The following is a 20,768-nucleotide window of genomic DNA, read 5'->3' on the forward strand; positions in this document are numbered from 1 at the left end:
CAGGAGCCCAGCTCCAAAATTTGGATAGCACTTCCCGAATTGGATATGTCTGGGGATTGCTGCCATGCCAAAAGGGCCAGGACAGAAAGCTACTGCTGGCCTTTGCCTGCCCTGGGAAACCTTTCCTCTGCCCCCCAGCACTGGGGCTGGGTGCTGTCCTTCCCAAGGGAAGGGACTGTCATCCCCCCCGGGAGCCACCTCCAAACCTTGGATGCCACCTGCCAGCCTGACTCTGTCAGGGATTGCTCCCACCCAAAAGGGGCCAGCACAGGAACCTGTTGCTGGCCTTTGCCTGCCCTGGGCACCCTGTCACCTGCCCCTGAAACACTGGGACTGGGGGCTTTCCTTCCCAAGGGCAGTTAATGGCACCAACTTTCAGGAGCCCACCTCTGAGCTTTGGGCATCATCTCTGTCCTGCAAAAGGGGCATTTCCTCAACCCTTTGTGTTCCCTTGGTCTGTCACAGTCCCAAAAAGGCTGAGACCCTTGTTCCTGACCACTTTTAAAGAGGATTTGAAGCTTAAAGTCTTTTAGGAAACTAATCCAAAAGAGCCCCCCATTTCCAACAATGGCTTTCCTGCATTACTGGAGGGAGCAGTGAGAATTTTGGGATGAAGTCTTTACTCTGCTGCTGATGAGCTCAGAGTCGGTGTCTCCTGTGCTCTGGCCACGGGGCAGGGCCTCCCTGCCCTTTGGTCCCTGCCTCGTGGCCACCCCTGTGCCAGGGGATACTGTGCAGGCCACCTGGAAACAAACCCATTCCAGCCCAGCATTCCCCTGTGTGCCCACTGGAATGTGCACCAGACACCCTGAGGGAAGAAACATTTCCAGAGGAGAAGACTTTGCTCTTCCTGCTGCAGCCACAAATGGGACAAATGAAACCCTCCAACTCTGTCCTTTTGTATTAGTGAGTCAGGCACCACTTTCTTCTGGCCAGGGGGTGTGTGGGGGATAACTCCAGACCTCCCTGCCCCCCCAGCCTTTTCACTTATTTGTATGTGTTTAGCAAAGAAAGAATTTAAAGGGCATCAGTTCTAACTTACATCATCCTCTTCAGTATTTAGTATTCTGTCCTCTATTGGTTATTGACTCTCACTTCTCACCCTAATTAGTCCCCATCTTTCAGGCTTTTTATTATCCTTTTCCCAGGCAGGGAGTTTCCAACACCTATTGTATGGCCTTTGTTAACCTCTTCTTTATCTTCTAGTTCCTGCACAATGTCCTTGTGGTCTGTAAATTCTGCATTCCTTGTGTCCAGTTTCAGCAATCCATCTCTCTCCCCAGGCTTTGTTCACTGAAGCAGATCAGGGCTAGTTTAGCAAAACTCAGAGTTGCAATAATTTTCCCAAGCCTGTTCCCACAAGAGCAGGTGATGACAAACTTTGCTAAGTGCTGGCCAATAGTGACTTAAGACTAACCCACTGTTTAGGATGAATATTCTGGTTATGATTCACTAAAGCAATTAACTAACAAGTTAATGAACACCATTCATTTAAACGAATCAGAAAATGATCTCGTTCCCAGCAGCAGCACCGAGTGCCCGGAGCCGATGTGTGCAAGTGCTGGGCTGGAGCAGAGACGTGCTGGAGGGGCAGATGGCAATGGGACAGCACAGAAAGGGGAAACGCTTCCCCCCAGGCCAGGGAAAGGCTGGGTTGGTCTCTGCAGCCCTGGCAGGAGAGGCCTTTGCTGTCGGGGGGGTCTCTGCAGCCCCTGAGGGGCTGTGCTGGAGGAGAAGCTGATCTCAAGGCAGGACAGAGATGCTGAAAATGTCTTTGGGTGGGCACATCCCGTGATTCAGGAACACTGACAGTCATCCCACAGAGCCTTGGTTGAATCATCAGGTGGGTGATGAAGGGACAGAAGGGCCTGCAAAGCCTGGGAGCAGGTCCCCCATTCCATTGCAAGTGGGAACACTGTGGGATCTTCTGGCAGGGCAGCAGGGCTGGGCACAGGCAAGCCAGGAGATGCTGGAGGCTGTGGCAGACAGCTCTGGGCCCCAGACAATCCCTGGGCTGCCCAGGGCTGCTCTCTTGCTGCCAGACAAGGGGGTCTGGCTGGGCAGGGGAAGGCTGAGGGAGCCAGGGCTGCAGGGAGCAGGGAATGGTGGAGCTGCAGGACAAGGAGCAGAAGGGCCCTGCAGGGCTGCAGCAGAGCTGATTGCAGGGAGCTGCCTTCAGGGCAGGGATTCTGCCCCTGGGCTCTCCCTGCTGATGCCACACCTCGAGTGCTGTGCCCAGTTCTGGGCCCCTCACTTTGGGGAAGGTGTTGAGGTGCTGGAGCGTGTCTGGAGAAGGGCACTGGGGCTGCTGAAGGCTCTGGAGCACAAGTGCTGTGAGGAGCAGCTGAGGGAGCTGGGCTTGCTGAGCCTGGACAGAAGGAGGCTCAGGGGGGACCTTCTCACTCTCTACAACTCCCTGACAGGAGGGGGGACCCGGGGGGGTCCGTCTCTTCTCCCAGGCAACCAGCAGTGGGACAAGAGGGCACAGCCTAAAGCTGCACCAGGGGAGGTTTAGGTCAGACAGGAGGCTCAAGTTCTTCCCAGAAGGGGTGACTGGGTGCCCAGGGAGGGGGTGGAGTCACCGTCCCTGGAGGTGTTTCAGAAAAGACTGGATGTGGCTCTCAGGGCCATGGTCTAGTTGACAGGGTGGGGTTGGGTCATGGCTTGGACTCCATGATCTCAGAGGTCTTTTCCCACCTTGTTGACTCTGTGATTCTGGAATGGCCCCTTGGTTCCATGAGGTTTTGCAGTGTCACAGTGGCCCTTTGATTCCATGAGGTTCCGCAGGGTCACAAAGGCCACTGGATTCCATGAGGGTACCAAAGGTCTCGGGGCTCCTTTGATTCCATGAGGCCCCACATGTCACACTGGCAACTTTGTTCCATGAGGCACCACAGTGGTCTCTGGGTTCCTTTAATTCCATGAGGTCCCGCAGTGTCACGATGGTCCCTTGATCCCATGGGGTCCCGCAGTGTCCCAGGGTTCCTTTGGCTCCATAAGGCTGATCTCGGGCTCTGAGACAGAACTGAACCAGCAGTGGTTGTCCAGAATGTGCCCTAGAAAATATCTGTGTAACCAACTGCAATGGAGAGAAACCAGCCAAGGAAAGGAAAGAAACAATGAAGGGAGGAACTCGTGGTTCACAGAAGCAGCAAAGCAGGCAAAGGTGGGGTGTTACAGAATCCCAGAATGAAAGAATGTGCGGGTTGGAAGGGACCCCAGAGGGATCATCAAGTCCAACCCTCAGCCCTGCCCAGGCCCATCCCCAAGAGTCACAGCCTGTGCCCCAGAGGATCATCCAAACTGTCCTGGAGCTCTGTCAGCCTTGGTGCTGTGCCCACTGCCCTGGGGAGCCTGTTCAGTGCCAACCAGCCTGGGGGGGAAGAACCTCTTTCTAACATCCAACCTGAGCCTGCCCTGACACAACTCCAGGCCATTCCCTGGGGGCTGTCCCTGGTCCCCCCAGAGCAGAGCTCAGGGCCTGCCCCTCCTCTGCCCCTCCTGAGGAAGTTGGAACTGCCATGAGGTCTCCCCTCAGTCTCCTCTTGTGCAGCTGAACACCCCAAGTGCCCTGAGCTGCTCCTCCTAAGGCTTCCCCTGCAGAGCCTTCCCCATCCTGGTGGCCTCCTTTGGACACTCTCGACTGGCTCAATCTCTTCCTTCCATTGTGTCCCCCCAGAGTGCCCCACTATTGAGGTGAGGCTGCCCCAGGGCAGAGCAGAGCGGGACAATCCCCTCCCTGGCCCGGCCATGCTGGGCCTGATGCCCCCAGGACAGGGTTGTCCCTCCTGGCTGCCAGGGCACTGCTGACTCCTGGCCAAGTGGGCACCCCCAGGACCCCCAGGCCCTTTCCCAGCACTGCTCTCCAGCCTCTCATTCCCGCTCTGTCCCCACATCTGGGGTTGCCCCATCCCAGGGGCAGAATCCAGCACTGCCTCTTCTTGAACTTCCGTGGCTCTGCCGCCAACCCATCCCTCCACCACTGCAAAACACCCACCGGGGACCCCCAAAATCCCCCTAAGGGGCATTTGCGGCTCAGCTTTGGAGTCCTGTAAGATCCAAACATTCTCCCCCTACAGCCCCCCCTTCCAAAAAAGAAACAAACACCAAAACCCCCATCAAGATATTTGGGACAAGCTCCCCCTTCCCGACCCCCCGCGAGATGGGGCGGGGGGGACGATCCTGTTCCCGTTCCCGCTCCGCCTTTCTCCCTGCCCTTCCTGCCGCCCCTCCTTCTCCTGCTGCATCGCTGCGGCCGCGGGCGGAGCTCTGGGGTGAGCGGGGGAGGGGGACGAGCCGGTGGGAAAGGGGGGAAAGGAGGGAAACGGGGGGTAGGACCCCCAAAGGGAGCGCGGGGGGCGGTGGGTGAGCCCCAAAGGGAGCTGGGGGGAGCCGGGGTTTGGGGGGCCGGTGGGCAAGGGGTGGGCGAGGGGGGCTAAGGGGAGGTGAGAGAGCGGGCAAGGGGTTCCCTTGGGGGTCCCTTGGTGTCCCCATGCGTTGATCTGTGGAGAGGGGGGCCCTGGAGAGGGGACACCCCCGGGCTCGCTGTGCCGAGCCGGCGGTCGGGGCCGTGCTGTTGGTTGCCGATCCCGGCCGGCTGAGCCAAGAGCCCGGCCACGTGTGCGGGGCCCGATCCGCTCCCTGCTCTCGTTGCCCCGGGGCAGCCTCTGGTGTCCCCCCGGCTGTGGGGGCGTTTTGTTGGCTCGGGCACAGGCGGCCCTTGTGCGGGGCTGTGTGCCGGGGGGCTGCTGGGGGTCCCCGGGGGGTGTTTTGGGGCGGTGTCGGGGTGGGTTGTGGGCAGAGCCCCGTGGGTGGTCGGGGGGCTGCGGGTCCCCCCCTTGTTGGGGGTTGGTGTTGGTGGGTGAGGCCCCGGCGGCTCCATTGTGAGGCCGGTGTGGGCGGGGGGGGCTGGTCCGGGGGAGCCGGAGGGAGCCGAGGCAGCGGGTTTGGGGAGCCCTCGGGAGAGCCGGGGGTGGGGGCAGGAAGGGCGGGAGCCCCGGAGTGTGGAGAGCGGAGCGGGGCGATGGCGGAGCTGGGGGACCCCCGGCAGGCTGGAGGGGGGAGCAGGGAGAGGGAGGAGCCCCGGGAGGCTGCAAGGGGGGTCCCGGAGAAGGGGGAGCCTGGGCAGTGGGGACCCCTGGGATCCCCGGGCCAAGAAAGTGGAGAAGGCGGAGAGGGGGAATGTCTGGGAACCCGACCCCCTGAAGCAGAGAGTGAGGGGAGAAGGGACCCCTGGGACCCCCAAAAGCCCCGGCACCCCTAAGCGGGACCCTCAGCAGCCCAGAGAGGGGAGAGCCCAGAAGGTAAAGGTGCAGAGACCAGAGAGGGGGAACTTCTGGGAGGGGTTTATTGGCCTGAATGTTCATATTTTGGAGTATTTTTTTGCTGTCCCTTGATCTTTTGCAAATTTGGGGGGACTTTGTTGTTTGTTTTTTTTTTTCCCAAATCTCCGTGTTTACTGTTTTTCTGGTCTAAATTTTGTTGTTTTGGAGATTTCTATGGGCACAAGATGCCCGGTGAGTCCTAGAGCTGGACTTGGGCAGGAGGAACCTCCAAGACAACGCGCTCACACCTTGTTTTTTCCCCCCCCATCAGGATTTCTGCTTCCCAAAGCTTGGGCGGATGGAGGAGGAGGCTGCGAGGAAGAGGAAGATGCCTTGGGCCCCCCAGGCAGGTGAGGAGGAAGTCAGTGCCCCTTTGGGTGGGTCTTTTGTCTTTTGTGGCCGTCCTGCCGGGGCCGGAGTTGGGGGGATGTCCTTGGGCTTCCCTGTGGGCCGGAGGCAAATCCCCTGCGTGTCCTTGTTGGTTCCTGCCCCAGGCCCCGAGGTGAGGCCGGAGAGCACGGAGGACAAATCCCGGCGGCAGAGCCTGGTGGGAGAGGCCGTTTTGAAGGGCTCCCCGGCACAGGAAGGCAGCGGGGAGGAAAAGGGCCGGAGATGCCCCCGCAGGAGGGACTCCAAAGCCAGCCCAGGGGGCTGTGAGGAGGAAAGAGCCAGCATGTGCCAGGAAGGCGGCCGGAGCTTGAGGCGGAGCTGCGAGCTGGTGGTCCCTGAGCAGCCTCCCAGCAGGGAGAAACCCTTCATGTGCTTGGAATGTGGGAAGAGCTTTAGGAGGAGAACCCACCTCCTGAGGCACCAGCACGTTCACACCGGGGAACGGCCATACACGTGTGGGGAATGTGGGAAAAGCTTCAGACAGAGCTCCACCCTCCGCAACCACCGTCGCATCCACACTGGGGAACGGCCCTACACGTGTGGGAAGTGTGGGAAGAGCTTCAATCAGAGCTCCGCCCTGCTCCAACACCAGAGGATCCAGAGTGGGGAAAGGCCCTACATGTGTGAGGAATGTGGGATGAACTTCACCCAGATCTCCACCCTGCTCCGACACCAGATGATCCACAGTGGGGAACGGCCCTACATGTGTGAGGAATGTGGGAAAAGCTTCAGGCAGAGCTCCACCCTCCGCACCCACCGTCGCATCCACAGTGGGGAACGGCCCTACATGTGTGAGGAGTGTGGGAAGAGCTTCAAACTGAGCTCCCACCTCCTCAGCCACCAGATTACCCACAGTGGGGAAAGGCCCTACACATGTGGGGAGTGCGGGAAGAGCTTCAGTGACCGCTCCACCCTCCGCAACCACCATCGCCTCCACACCGGGGAACGGCCCTACAAGTGTGGGGAATGTGGGAAGAGCTTCAGGGACAGCTCCAGCCTTTGCAAACACCGTTGCATCCACACCAGGGAATGGCCCTACAAGTGCTTGGAATGTGGGAAGAGCTTCTGCACAAGCACCAAGCTGCTCAGCCACCAGCACATCCACACTGGGGAACAGCCCTACACGTGTAGGGAATGTGGGACAGCTCCACCCTCTACACCCACCATCACATCCACATCAGGGAGAGGCCTCACAAGTGTGGGGAGTGTGGGAAGAGCTTCAGGGACAGCTCTGCCTTGACCTCCCACCAACGGACCCACCGGTAAGAGAAGCCCCGAGTGCCCCGACTGCGGGAAGAGCTTCGGCCGCTGCTCCAACTCCATCAGCCATGGGAGGACCCGCGTTGGATGATCCACAGGGACCCCCGTTGGGCACAGGCCTGGTGTGCTGGTTTAAAGGTAAACCAGCAGGGGAAATGACAGTGGTGACCCCTAGAATGGGATGGAACACCTGGAATGGGAATGAGAATGCCTGGAATGGGAATGGGAACACCTGGAATGGGAATGGGAACATTGGGAGCAGACTGGGAACAACAGGAACGGTTATGGATACATCAGGAACTGGGAATGGGGGCACCTGGATTGGGAATGGGGACACCGGGGAGAGGGATGGAGACACTGGGAGCAGGTTAGGGACACCAGGAACGGTAATGGGGACAGCAGGAATTGGAATGGAGACACCAGGAACTGGGATGGGAACACCTGGAATGGGAATGGGAATTCGTGGAATGGGAATTGGAACACCTGGAATGGGAAGGGGAACATAGGGAGCAGATTGAGGACACCAGGAATTGGCATGGGAACACCAGGAATGGGAATTGGGACAATAGGAAAGGGAATGGAGACACCTGGGAATGGGAATGGGAACACCAAGATCTGAGAATGGGGAAAACAGATGTGGGATGGGAACATCAGGAATGGGAGGGGGGACAATAGGAATGGGAATGGGAACACCTAGAATGGGATGGAACACCTGGAAAGGGAATTGGAACACATGTAATGGGAATGGGAACACCTGGAATGGGAATGAGAATGCCTGGACTGGGAATGGGAACTCCTGGAATGGGAATGGGGACACCTAGAATGGGATGGAACACCTGGAAAGGGAATTGGAACACCTGGAAAGGGAATGGGATCACATGGAATGGGAATGGGAACACCTGGAATGGGAATGGGGACACCTGGAATGGGAATGGGGACACCTGGAATGGGATGGGAACAACTAGAATGGGATGGGAACACCTGGAACAGGAATGCAAACCCGTGGAATGGGAATGGGAACAGCCGGGCCAGGGCTGTGTCCCTGGGGAAACAGGAGGCCAGGCCCTAAAGAGTTAACTAAGAAATTGGGGCCTGCTAACAAGCTACCAACATCCAAGACCATCTGTGCTCGTTCTGTTCTACTGACTGGAGCAAAGCTTCAGAGAATAGTACAGGAACATGTCCTAGGCCTCGAGGGGATAAATTAGAGAGACAGCAGGATCAGGGAGACATTGGAATAGGAGGAATAGGCCGGGAGCCAGGGCTTTTTCCAAGCTTCAGTGAGCGGGTCAAGAAGAATGGAAGAGAAGGAAGGTCAAGCTGAGGAAGATGAGTTGAAGCCCCCAGAGCCATGGAGGAAGAGTGGAAGTACCCTCAGGATTGAGGGCCAAGAGAAACACCGCCCCAAGCCCCGCCTGAGCTCCACCTCTACTCCGCCTGTTATTAATATGCTTCGATAGATGTTGTAATCACTTGAATATGCATTTAATCCCAGCTGAAGATTGGATAAAAATGCTGATTTTGTGTGAAGCCTTCGAGCAAGTTTGTCCAGCGCCAGCTGGCTTGCTCCCAACGTTGAATAAACAAATACCTGGCTGCTTAAAGATAAAAAAGTCTCTGAGCAGTTTCTCGGACCGATTTTTCGCATTCAGCGCCGAGTCAGTCCCAGGATGATCCCAGTCACTCCTGGTCTCTCCCAGTTGCTCCCAGTTTCCCCCATGTGGTCCCACTCATTCCCAGTTGCCCCCAGAAGCTTCCAGCATGATCCCAGTTGCTCACAGCCACTTCCAGTCATCCCCAGTGCACTCCCAGTTGCTCCCAGTATGATCCCAATCACCTCCTGCATGATCCCACTCACTCCTGCTATGATCCCAGGATGACCCCAGTCACCCTCAGTGTGGTCTCAGTTGCTCCCAGCATGGGCCAAGCTTCTCCCACCGTGATCCCAGGATGATCCCAGTTGTCCCTATCATGGTCCCACTTGCTCCCAGTTGCCCCTAGCACAGATCCAGTCACTCCAAGTACTATCCCGGTCCTCCCTCCTGACAGTCCCAGTCAATGCCAGTTGCTTCTCTTGTAGATCCAGTCACTCACAGTTCCTTCCAGTTGCCCCCAGCCTGGTCCTAATTCCCCTTCACGTAGTCCCAGTCACTCTCAGTATGGTCCCAGTCACCCCCCCATGGTTGCAGACACTCCCAGTATATCCCAGTAGAGCCCTAAGCATGCTCATAGTCCTTCCCAGTCACTCTCAGATGCCCCAGTAACATTCCAGTTTCCACCAGTATGATCCCAGTGACTCCAAGGCACTCCCACTATATCCTATGTGGCCTCCAGTTGCTCCCAGTAGCCCTCAGTGTGGTCCCAGTTGCTCCCAGTCTGATCCCTGTTGCCCCAGTTCTGGTCCTGGAGGGTCCCAGTGTTCTCAGATCCTGCTCCCAGGGGGTCCTGCTGGGTCCCAGTCCTGGTCCCAGTGTATCCTGGTGTCCCAGTCCATCCCAGTCCATTCCAATCCATCCCAGTCCATCCCAGTCCATCCCAGTCCATTCCAATCCATCCCAGTCAGTCCCAGTCCATCCCAGTCTGTCCCACTCCATCCCACTCCCTCCCAGTCAGTCCCAATCCATCCCAATCCATCCCAGTCCATCCCAGTCCATCCCAGTCCCTTCCCAGCCGTTTCCCAGGTCCTGCCCCCCCGCCCCCAAGATGCTGACGGGGTCGGGGCTCCGTCTTTGGCTTCGTCTCCCTGGGCCTGCCTGGAATGAAGGGGCCGCTGGGACACTGCGGGACCTCCTGAGACCAAAGGAACCCCGGGAGAATTTGGATACTCCTGGAATCAAGGCACAATTGGGACACTGCAGGGCCCTATGGAAAAAAAGGAACCTTGTGACACTGCGGAATTCCTGGAATCCAGGGGCCTTTGGGACATGGGGGCCTCATGGAACCAAAGGAACCCTGAGGTGTTTCCGAAGGTCATGGAATCAAGGGGCCACTGGGACACTGCAGGGCCTCTGGGAATTAAAGGAACACTGGGACACTGGGGCAGGACATCCCCCTGCAATGGCACCAAGACAATGCCCCATTTGCAAAGGGGTCAGTGCTGAGCTGAGAGGGGGCCAAGCCAAGGCAGGAGATGTTGGATCCTGTGGGACGAGGGAAGAATGAGATGCTCAATATGAGAATCAGCAAGCTTGGTTTATTGATCATTGCTAACAGCTTAATATATGCTTTATAATTAGTTCATACATATTGCAAAAGCTAAGCTCATTATTGGTTCTGCTTAAATGTTGATCTCACCTCTTACTCATTTCTTTGTTGACACAGGTGGTACTCAGTTGCTTTTTGTTTTGCTAATCACAATGTCCTGTTTGCCAGCCAGCTAACAGGGTACAAGGGCACTGTAACCTTGCTATCTAAGATGTTCCCATGGCCTAGGCAAGCCGTGTTCTATAGCCAATTCCCTACAAATTCCCCCGTTTTTTTATTCTGGGCCAACAATGTTTTCTCTGTTATAGCACTTACACATTTAACAATACAAGAAAAAGCAATATGAACTATTACTAAAATTACAACAATTGTCAACAACCATCATAGGCTTTTCTTTAACAAAACTTAAAACTTATTCAGACATAGAACCAAAAATAGATTGAAGCTACAAGTCTGTAGGACTAGTTGTTACTGTTCCTTTCTTTGTGTGTTCTACTGTTTCACTCAGGCTCTACAGTTCTTTTGTGTACAGGCTAGGCAGTTTGTGCCAGCTGGACAAGTCGTGGCTTTGATAAACACTTAATCTAGATTGAAATAATCCCAACATAAAGCAGGTTTGAGTCCCATTACCACTTGTGTTACGTACAGACAGTGATCCCATTAAATCTAACTCTTGGGGATCTTTTGCCAGAGTAAGACCTCGAGGGTTAGTACTAAAATAGACACCACAAGCACGACGACAATCTGGACAAGAGACAACAACTGAGCGAGCAATAGAATGAATTAAGCTAAATCAACATCTGAAGGCTTCTGTATGCTGTGCTCTCAGTTTCTCACCAGTGCCCTCCTCCTTGCTCTCAGCCCTGTCACGAGGCTCAGGCAACATGGCCAAGGTGGGTGCTGAGGCCAGGCTGGAGGATGAACTGACATGCCCCATCTGCCTGGACATTTACAGGAACCCCATGTCCCTGGGGTGCGGTCACAGCTTCTGCAAGGAGTGCATACAGAAGGAACAGAAATATGCCAGCAGGGCCCTTCCCAGTGCCCACTCTGCCTTTACCCCACAGGCCCCCGTCCAGCCATGAAGACTTGCCTGACCTGCAAGGTCTCCCTGTGCCTGAGTAAGCACAGCACAAAGAACACTCAGAAAAAACTACGTCCTGATGGGGCTCTGTGGTGCCCAGGTTTTGGCTGAGAGGAAATCCCCCAGCACGGTAACTGCTGGAATGCTACTGTGAGAAGGACAAGGTCCACACCTGCACGCTGCGCTCCGCCCCCAGCTCCCACAGGGACCACAAGACCATCAGCTTAAAGGAGGCTTTTGGCCAAGCACAGCGTGTTTTTCCCAAAACTGTAAAAGAGGTGAAAAACTATGAAACTGCACTGGATCGAAGCATAGGAAACTTGCTGGAACAATCCTCTGCAAAGGAATTCTTTAGAGTACAAACAACGCTTGAAAATTAAGACTTGGCATAACTGGTTGAGAAATGACTGCTTTTTGTGTACATGAACCCTAAATATTTCCAGGGTACTTTTCACTGCACCGTGTCAGGAGCAACTACTAGGCCAAAGAATTGTAGACTCTTTCTGGTTTCAGCGTCCAACACACCCAGCTAATCCTCAGTGGTTACAGCTAGCAGAAATATCATCTATATAATGACAACAAAGACAGTCAGAAAATTGCATTGGAAACATAAACCACTGACAAATTATAGAAAAGCCTTTCATTCCATGGGAGAGGGTTTTCTATGGATAACACTCATAAGGTTCTGCACGAATAATAGATGGAACTAAAAATGCACATCTTTTCTCTATCACTGGGATCTAACTGGATTGTGAGAAGATAACCTGTCAAATCAATAATAACAATGGGTTATTCAGCAGAAAGCACAGAAGGGGTCAGTAAGCCAATGCTTACTAACCATGACTGCACCAACCTGTCTGAGATCATGCAAAGGTTTTCATTTCACAGATTTTTTTTTTCCTTTATCACAAACACAGGGGTAATTAAAGGATTCTGAGATGGTTCAATGTAATCAGCATCAAGCTGCCTTTTGACAAGCTGTTGCAGGGCCAACAGCTGTTCTGTAGGTAGGAGCCATTGTTTAAGTCACACAGGATCTGTATGTTCTAAAAGAAAACTCCGAGCAGTACCTCCTAGTATCACAACCCTAACTCTTGGAATGACTACAGAAGTCCGTTTGTTTGTTTGGACAATTAACAGCAAGCTTTGAGCATCATGAAGAGTACAGGTTGCCTTCGTACAACCCTAAACATTCACTAGTCAAATTATGCAAGCAATACATCTGGTATGAAACAAGGAGTAATCCCAATTAGTGAGGCTATTTTGCTGAGAACACAGCTGCAATGGGTAGGGCATGTTTTAAGGAGGAGAGACTAGCCGTTTTACAATGAATATTGCTACCAGCTGGTGCATGGGAGGGGTTTTGAAGACAATATATAAGGACTCTTTAAAACAACACTTCAGCTCTGGTCACACTGATCAACATAACTGGTCTGCTCTGGCCTCCAGCCAGGAGGCCTGAAGACACACTATCCACAACGCTGCAGATGTCTCTGAGAAGGCACGCAGGATGGCCTTGACAGCCTAAAGGCCCCCCTGCAATGAGCTGAGCAAACAAGGCAGCAACATCGACAACTCCTGATTTAAATCCTGGAAAACACAGAAAAGCTCAAAACGACCCTCACTACTGCCATAGCAGATGCAAATGCAATTATTTGATGGTCTAAGGACCTCACCCCGGCACAAGCCTGCATTATCTCTAGCTAGTTATGTAACTAGCAACTTCTGTATCTGTCACAAAACTTGTTTCTCTACAGCGTCTTGCAGCTTTTCCACGAATTGTAAGAATGGTTCCCGGGCACCTGGATGCACAGTGGTGTACCTTGCTTCGGGCTCTGCCAACCTTGCAGTCTGCACCAATGTTTGCTGGCTTATGGTTTCTACTCGCTTTAAAACTGGTGATCTCCTGTGCAGCTTACACAGCTAAGGAACAACAGCAGTGGAAAAACTCCACCTGAGACTTAACCTTCACAAATTTCTGAAACAAGGCAGAAATAGAACACCAAACCTACGCAAGAACCCCTTATTCAACCTCAGTTCAGATCAAACAGCTAGCCGGACAGGGCTAGTCCAGAAATAACCAAAGCCTCATCACTCATGGTGGGAATTTGAAGAATTCATTTACCATTCAGAACAAGGATTCACTATGGTTCAACAGAATCATGTTACACATCTCTAAAATCTTGACACCGGCAGAAGGTATTTTTAAGTTTACACAGTCACACATTCATGTAGCTTTTCTCTTTCACACAGTCTTTTTTCACACACTCTTAGGGGGCCACCTCAGACATCCATCATTCACACACATTTTCAAGTAGTCATTGGTTGTGCACTTCTTATCAGTTTCATAATTCAAAGGAAATTTATGGCATAGCTGCCATCAGCAATCTGCAAATCCTGCATAACTCTCCATGTAAAAGACAGATACAGCAGGAAAGAACAGAATATTATCTTGGAAATCTTCAACTCTTCTCATAGAGCAATGATATTCTATCATAAAGGCAATAAAACTACTTTTGCAGGGGGCAAGACTATATCCCCTTCTGTCTCATCATTCCGTCTCCAAATCTTCTACCTGCACCCTGCCCCTGGGGGAAACAGCCAAATTTCATGTAAGAGAAGCAAAATAGCAAATTATAGGAAATTCTTAATAACCTTCTGTAATATGCAAAAAACTAAGCACGGATGTTCCGTTATTTCTAATCTTGCTTCAAGGGATTTTTCGTCAGTCTCCCTGTTTTGAAGAAAACGTTTGAGAATGCCATGAGCACGCTGCATGCGTGACACCTATTGCTGTAAAAACAATGCAATCTTATTTGATTTATAAGTTGGGATATTGTTAATTTTAAGTTGTTTTTCTCTATTCCCTTTTTTCTGTGTTTTACCGTCTTTACCTCCCCCACGCTCCTTGGTGCCGAAGGACGAAGGAGGGGAAGGAGGCGCTGGGCTCACCCAGAGAGATCAGTAGAAGGAACTTAATCACAGGGTCAGCTTAAGAAAAGACAAAAACATAGGAGAGGGAGAGAACAGCTGCAGACAGTTTCAGAGAGGGGATGATTGGTGTAACGGGGAAAAAGACAAACAGCTTTCCCCCTCCCCCAGCTGCACCCCCCAAGGCTTTTGCTACCGTCATTAACTCGCCGCTCTAGGAAGAGGAGCGGCACCAGGGAAAAAACACTCGCTGCAAAGAAGGGAAGGGGAACGCACACCCCCCGGGACCATGGCTGTCAGCAGTGCGGGGGACACAGAGCCCCCCCCGCCGCCCGCCGCGCCCGGGGCCGCCGGCGTCGAACCGGGGCCGCGCACCGCTCCGAGCGATATCACCGGCCCCGGCTCTGCGGCATCCGGGAGCGCTCCGAGCGATATCACCGGCCCCGGCTCTGCGGCATCCGGGAGCGCTCCGAGCGATATCACCGGCCCCGGCTCTGCGGCATCCGGGAGCGCTCCGAGCGATATCACCGGCCCCGGCTCTGCGGCATCCGGGAGCGCTCCGAGCCGGGGCCGCGCAGGAGCCGCGACCACCGCCACTGCCCCGCTGCCCGGCGCCGCCCCGCAGGCACCCGCCACAGGCGGACAGACCCGGCACCGGCACGGGTTCACTCAGCACGGCGGTGTAAGCACCCAGCGCCGTGAACACAGCCACAAATGCGCAGTGCAGTCCCGCAGCACAGTTCAGATGAAAAGCTGGAAATGTCTTCAGGTGGAACTCAGTCATAGTGTTCGTAAAGTTCATCTCTGGTCCATCAGCAGTACTTTCACACTGCAACCGTCGTCTCCGATCCTCCTGGATATGCACTGCCGAGATGTTGCACCGCGTTCATGTTGGCGGGGCCGCTCGGTTGTCCCCGGCCCCGATCCGTGATTTCCTGTCCCGCTCTGACTCCCTTCAACTCCGCTCGACTCCCTTTTTACACGATTTCTCCGTATGATGGTATCCAGTAGCATTCTAATGCCCTCAGACTGTGCTTTAATGTCTTTTACTGTTCCAGATAACAATCGCCAAGTTGTAAGGAGGGAAGCAGCAACTTTTTCTCCCTTAGAGGCAGCAGTAAAGAGCTTATCACTAAGTTCTTTCCAAGTAGAGATAGTAAAGGCAGTTACAGTGTTCGCTTCATATCCCTGGCCCTTACATGAAAGCAGCATCTGCCGCAAAGCCAGTTCGTCTAATTTTTCTTCTTTTTTAAGCAGGATAGACTTCCATATAAATGCAACATTAGATCCCTTTTGTTCTCGGTGGCTCACCTGTCCAGGCGTCTTGTCTGGCTGGCCTGGCAGTTTCTCCACTTCTGTCATGTTACACTGAGCTCCGTCTCCGTGGCAACCTCCCACAACTTAACCTCATAACATCTCCATTCTCTTTCATCAAAAACTGTATTAGGGTCCACAAAACAACTTTTAGCAACCCCCGTCGTAAGCAATCTTGGTAATTCTTTTTTCAAAGCTATACCCTTAAGTCCCCGCTTTTCTAAAAAGCACTGGAGTAATGAAAGCACCGCTTGTCTTTCCATACCCATAAATCTTCAGCACACTTTGCAGCCCGTTACAAGACATCGGCGGTGTTGTCGGCCAGGACCCTTCTGTGAGGTCGCCTGGGGCACAGAGTCCAGCTCTTTTACCTCTTGTGCTGCTGCAAGACCGACCGGCTACTGCGTCAGACCGTGGCTTCGGGGAGCGCAGATTTAACTTACCCCCTGTTCAGGTTTCGGGGACCGCAGATTCAACTTAGTCCCTTGGGCCGCAGATTCAACTTAGCCCTTGGGGCTTACACATTCAACTTAGCCCCTGGGGCTTGCAGATTTAACTTAGCCCCTCTTCGGGTGCCATTTGTCGGACAAGGAAGAAAGAGACCCTCAATATGAGAATCAGCAAGCTTCGTTTATTGATCATTGCAAACAGCTTAATATATGCTTTATAATTAGTTCATACATATTGCAAAGGTTAAGCTCATTATTGACTCTGGCTTAAATGTTGATCTCACCTCTTACTCATTTCTTTTGTTCACACAGGTGGCACTCAGTTACTTTTGTTTTGCTAATCACAATGTCCTGTTTACCAGCCAGCTAACAGGGTACAAGGGCACTGTAACCTCGCTATCTAAGATGTTCCCACGGCCTAGGCAAGCCGTGTTCTATAGCCAATTCCCGACAAAGACCCACCTTTGTGCCATGGGCCCTCTTGTGATGTCACAGCCTATCCCCTCCATTCCAGAAAGGCTGCTGGAAACCAAAAAACCAATGTCTCACAACCCCTAGTGCAGCCCAAACCCTGTGCCATGGGCCCCTTTGTGATGTCACAGCCTGTCCTCTCCATTCTGGAATAGCCCCTGGAAACCAAAGAACCAACACCTCACACCCCCACAGTGCAGCCCCACCTGTCTGCCACGGGACTCTTTGGGATGTCACGGCCTTTCCCCCAGGAAAGAAAACCTGGAACCTTCGGGTTTCAGATGCAGTTGGGGGGCCACCCTGGGCACTCCATGGGCAGCAAGAGCTTTCTGTCCTGGCCCTTTTTGTCTGGCAGGAATCTTCAGCTGTGTTCAGTTTGGGCAGTCAGACTGGCAATTTCAGCGCAGGGCTCCTGCAAGTGAACGACAGCCCTTCCCTCCAGGAAAGAAACCCCTTACCCTCGGTCTCTTCTCCTGTTCCTTAAAACACAACCTGCAGGGGAGCTTTCTGGGATCTCTTCTCTTCAGAACTGGGAAGACAGACCCACTCCCATGTTTAACACCTCAGGCAAAACCACCCTTTGAACACCTTTCCCAACCCTCCCCAACCTTTCCCAAAGCCCAGATTTTACAGGTGTCCTGTAATTATGGCCCAATCTCACCCAAGCCCACAAACCATGACAGAAACCTCTCAGCCTCACGCTGCGTCCTTCCCATTGCTGTGCCTTATGTGCAGGCAAAAGGCCTTAAAATCAAGTACCCAAAATTCATGGTCTGTTCTTTTTCCCACAAAAGAAGGCGTGGTGAACTCCGCAGACCAGGGAATTGGAAGATCTCCCCAAAACTCCTTTGGTACACGCTGCAGGGCCAACGATTCCTCTGCTCTGCCCTGTCGGCGCTGCTTTGTCTCATCTGGGTCCCCAGAAACCGTCAGCGAAAGCTGGGGAATAAAATCTCTGAGCAGTTGGTTGGGTTCCAGAGGTGACCCTACTTCATTCAGCGCTGAAGGGACACAGGAATTGCTCTCTAACACATGTACATCAGTTCTCAAAACTTTTAACTCTTTTTACATTTTAGCAGACAAAGGAATTCCTGTCCATTGGTTTACCAGTTCTCTGCAGGAATTCTTATTCTCTCTTTTATTGGCTCTTGATTTCTCACTTTGCATGATGCTTAGTCCACAGTTTTTGTCCTTTTCTTGTCTTTTCCCTGGACAGGGAGAGCCTCAGTAACTGTCTGTGTTAGTTTTGCCTTCATTTCTGGTTTCTCTAAGGGTCTTTTTGGTTTAGAAATTGTGCCTTCTTGGTGTCCAGGTCTCAAAAATAGATTTCTCTGCCAGGTCTCTGACCACTGAAATATGGCAGGCCTTAAACTTTTGCTTTGTTTTTCTAACAAATGGCTATGGCCCAGACCTTGTCCATCATCCATTGTCTCTTGCCCCCATTCAATCTCCTGCCAGCAGTTTCTCCCCACTGCTGGGTGGGCTCCTTTGTCAAGCACTAGAACTTGTTGGGTAACAGGCCCAGTCCTGTTGCACATTTTTCGTGGGGATCTGCAGGAGGACATTGAGTCTTCCATGAGCAAATTGGCAGAGGACCCCAAGCTGGCTTGCAGTGTGGATGTGCTGGAGGGTAGGAAGGCTGTGCAGAGGGACCTGGACAGGCTGGACCTCTGGGCCGAGCCCATGGGCATGAGGTTCAAGAGTGCCTTTGGTGCCTTTGGGGCCTGTGGCCACAAGAACCCCCTGCAACTCCAGGCCGGGGGCAGAGGAGCTGCAAAGGGTCCCCGTGGGAGAGGCCCTGGGGGTGCTGGTGGACAGAGGCTGAACCTGAGCCAGCGGGTGCCCGGGTGGGCAAGAAGGCCAAGGGCAGGCTGGCCTGGATCAGAAAGAGTGTGGCAGCAGGAGCAGGGCAGGGATTCTTCTGCTGGACTGGGCACTGGTGAGGCCACCCCTGGAGTGCTGTGTCCAGCTCTGGGCCCCTCAATTCAGGGAGAACCTTGAGGGGCTGCAGTGGGTGGAGAGCAGGGCAATGGAGCTGGGCAAGGGTCTGCAGTGCCTGGCCTGTGAGGAGCAGCTGAGGGAGCTGGGCTTCTCCAACCTGGAGAAGAGGAGGCTCGGGGCTGACCTTCTCCCTTTCCACAACTTCCTGACAGGAGGCTGGAGCCAGGTGGGGGTCAGCCCCTTCTCCGTGGCAACAGGCGACAGGACAAGAGGACACGAGGACCTGCCTGTCAGGGGCTGTTTGTCAGGGACAGGAGCAGGACTTTTTGGAGAGAAACAGGGATTAGGTATTGAAATGGGCTGCCCAGGGAGGTGGTGGAGACAGCGTCCCTGGAGGTGTTTAAGCAAAGACTGGCCATGGCACTGAGTGCCGTGCTCTGCTTGACGTGCTGGGGATGGGGCGTAGGCTGGACGCCGGTTGATCTCACAAGTCTCTGCCAAGCTCAGGGACTCTGGGCTTCTGTGCCACCCCAGCCTTTGGGGACAGCGTGCTGGTGGCTCAGAGGCTCCGTCCTTGCCTTGCCTTGCCCATCTCCTGGCTGCCAGGCAAGGGCCTTGTGACATCAGAGCCTCTGTGGAACAGCGCGGGGGCTGAAAAGTGTCAGTGCTGCGTCCCCGTGCCCAGAGCCTGGGCAGAAGTCGGCTGGCAGGGACAGGCAGAGACTGTGCAGAGGTGTCAGCTCGTCCCGCAGCAGCACCATGCCCAGCCAGGGCATCTCCTGGCTCCTCAGGCTCTCGGTGCTCCTGCTCTTGCCTGGCCCACTGGAGCCTTGCAGCCGTGCCACAGGTGCCATTGCTGAGAACCGGGGTTTGCCTTGGCTGGCCCCTTGCCAGAAAAGGCAGGAGAGGCTGGAGAGAGGGGAAGGAGGGGGGTCAGGCCGCTGGGATGGTGCCGGCGGGCCGTGAGCCCGAAGCCAGCAAGGCCTTGGGCCCACACGGTGTCAGGGGAGGACTGAGAGCCCCCAGGGAGGAGGAAAGCTGGGCAGGCCCCAAGGCTCCTGGGCCTCTTCCTTGGCAGCCCTTTGGCCAAGGCCCCGAGGCAGAGGTGGGGCTCAGCCCCTGCCCAGCAGTGGGGCACAGGCTGAGCCCCAGGGACACCAGACCCAGGCGGCCTGAGCTCTTCTTCCTGCAGCGTCTGCCTGGGGCAGCCCAGCCAGGCCTGAGTCTCTGCAGGAGAGGCCAAGCCCAGCCAGAGAGGGCTCAGCCCTCTGAGGCTGCACTCACTGCAAAGGGAGCAAAACATTGGCCCAGAGGACATCCTGCCCCCAAATGGAGAACTGGAAAGGTCAAGAATAAAAAAGTCACCCCCCTCTCTAATCTTCAAGAAATGTTCAGAGCTCTTTCCTAAAAGCATCCAGCACTCAGGTCACCCAATTTTCTCTCTGACAAGGGGTTTTCCATCGTTCCACTCAATTCCCAGCCTGCCCAGTGTTGGAGAACATAAAGCTGAGTGGGAACAATTTCAAGCATGGTGCAGAATTTACAACTCAGAATGAGACATTCTACACCTGAATGGACATTACTCCACTGGACTTTACCTTATTATACTGGATATGACATCACCCTGGATTGGACAGTTCATCCCCAGTTATCCCCAGTTGTCCCCGGTTTATTATTGTACTGTTATACTGTTGTCTGTACCCCAGTTGTTGTTTTTAAATTATCCACCCTATTGTCTCCCTCATCCCCTCACAGTTTTCTCCTGTTTTCCCGCTCCCCTGCGCCTGATTGGCCACTAAGTGCTGAGTGCAGGGAGAGCTGCCATTGGCCCGTTTCCCCGGTTACATCAAAACTCCTCCCCCCTTGCCCGGTTACCCAATCACGTTTATCCCTGAGCTGTCAGTCTTATGCTCCTCCCTAGTCCAAACTCCACCCTTGAACCTGCCCTATATAAGTTACTGTTACCCCCCAATAAAATCGGCATTGCTTCACGGGACCTCTGCTGTGTCCTGAACCCTTTTGGCAGTGCCGCGTCCCCATTCCTTTGCCCCGCGGGTCGTGGCAGCCCAGGATCACTTTTGGGGTCCCAACCCCCACTTTTTCCCCCCTCTCCCACCCCTTACACATCATTCCCCCAATCCCCAGCCCCCTCATGCTCAGTTTGGGGGTCCCACCCTCCCCTTTTCCCCACTCTTCTGACCTCTCCCTCCCCTTTCCCATCAGCCCCCAATCCTCATTCCCCCTCCCCCTCCACTTTTGGGGGGTCCCACTCCCCTCCCACTCAGTTTGGGGTCCCACCACCCCTTTTATCCCCTCTGACTCACCGACCCCCCCTTCCCAACACCCCCTCTCACCCGAGACCTCCTCACCTTCAGCGGGGGTGGCTCCCAGTAACACCAG

At 54.2% G+C, this 20,768-nt stretch overlaps 1 long non-coding RNA gene across 1 annotated transcript in view; it reads left to right on the forward strand.

Annotated features, from left to right (window-relative positions):
* The first annotated feature begins 2,692 nt into the window (after window positions 1-2,692).
* Window positions 2,693-20,768, forward strand: part of LOC127463478 (uncharacterized) — a 63,480-nt gene continuing 45,404 nt past the window's right edge. Inside the window, exon 1 of the long non-coding RNA XR_007900858.1 lies at window positions 2,693-2,926. This is a non-coding gene — a long non-coding RNA (uncharacterized LOC127463478). The remainder of the gene's footprint in view (window positions 2,927-20,768) is intronic.

Source organism: Manacus candei, unplaced genomic scaffold (genome assembly GCF_025592945.1).
Source record: "Manacus candei isolate 608988 ecotype Guabito, Panama unplaced genomic scaffold, ASM2559294v1 h1tg000162l, whole genome shotgun sequence".
NCBI lineage: Eukaryota > Metazoa > Chordata > Aves > Passeriformes > Pipridae > Manacus > Manacus candei.